Genomic DNA, 1,713 nt, shown 5'->3' on the forward strand with positions numbered 1-1,713 from the left:
GTGGTGTGAGCACTCTAGTGTACCATATAAAAGGAGCCCTGAAACTGCGCTCGCGAGATCTTTTCACTTATACCAGATTGAATTGCTATTTGTGAAGCACTGAGCACGTTTATTCTATCTCGTGCTCCACGAGTAAAACGGCTCGTTTTTATTGAATTTTATCGAATTGCAAAACTGTTGTATTTTCACTCTGCAATGCATTCAGCATACTTCTAGAACACTTGCACGCATTTTCGCCAATCTTTCACGGCGCTAGCTGCCGTTAGAGCTTCAGACCGGGGTCAGGCATTTCTGCCCACGGCGGCCATCTTGAGTGGGGGCTAGAGTGGTGTGAGCGCTCTAGTGTACCATATAAAAGGAAACAGTGGTCTCCCGCCCTAGCGGTTGCGTTTGCGGGGGTGCCGTCACTGCGCCGGAGTCTCGCCTGAGTCAGCCCGTCTGCGCCCGTCAGCGTCCCGGAGGCGCTCGGGCGCGAGCCTGGTGGGTTTCATAGAGCACTTGGAGAGGAACTTCTGTCTTATAATGTACATACTGCTCCATGTCAGATGGCTATCCCCTACTCTGCGGGGGCTATTACCAAGTGTCTCACGTGCGGGTGGACGCCTGGCCTCATTAATACTTTTCCGTGTAAGCTCCCCCCATTAGGTAGTAAATGTGCTTTGTTAAACACCAGGTCCCTTCCCCAACACGCTCTTGACATCTATAATCTTTTAACATACAATGACACGGATTGTCTCTTTCTCACGGAGACATGGCTCGGTGAGGGATCGGAACCTGATTTGGCCATTGCCATCCCTCCTTTATATGCTATTTTCCGTCGAGACAGAAGTAAGGGAAGGGGAGGCACATTCCGTGCACCATCTTGTCTGTAGATGACTTACCTGGTTGTGAGACCCTTGCCTTCTCCCTGGCCCTCTCCCCCCATCAATCCTGTCTGGGACTTTTGCTTTATAGACCGCCTGGCCCTCTCTGCTCCTTCATAGAGGATTTGCTATCGATCATTTCCACACTTAGTCTTAGGGCAAAACACTGCCTAATCCTCGGGGACTTTTATATCCACATGGATAAGGGTGAGGATCCTGAAGTGCAAAAATTCTTGGACATGACATCTTCGGTGGGACTTCATACGTACCTGCAGCTACCTACACACAAGAAAGGGCATATTTTAGACGAAATTTTCTCGACCGTTCCGATGGCCCTTTCCTCCCTTGCCCCAGTCCTCTGGTCGGACCATTTCCTAGCGAATTTTACGATAGTACATCAGCTAGTGGCCGCCCGCACTACGCAGCGGCAAGCAGCTCGTATGTCAAGAGCCTTTCACAAAGTCACCCCGGCCATGCTCACCCAGGCTTTAGAAACCTATCCTTGTGTTCTCACGGGTAGGTTGGAGGACGATGTTGTGTTTTTTCAGAACTGGCTCACTGCACGTTTGGAAGCCTAGGCACCACCCCACCAGGTTAGATCAGAACTGGCAAGAGCATCGGCCCGTGGTTTTCTGCTGCCCTGGCTGTTAAGAGAAGGCAGTGCAAGAGGTTGGAGAGAATTTGGAGGAGGCAATATGATACATCTGCTAAGCAGTCTTACAGAGAAGCAGTGAAAGAATATCATAGGGAGATCACTGCAGAGAAAAAATCCTTTCTAGCTAAAAGGATTGAGGAAGCAGATAGCTCCTGCAAAGAGATATTTAAGATTGTTAAGGAATTCATCTGTCCT

This window comes from Lissotriton vulgaris, chromosome 4_1, assembly GCF_964263255.1.
Source record: "Lissotriton vulgaris chromosome 4_1, aLisVul1.2, whole genome shotgun sequence".
NCBI classification, from domain to species: Eukaryota; Metazoa; Chordata; class Amphibia; order Caudata; family Salamandridae; genus Lissotriton; species Lissotriton vulgaris.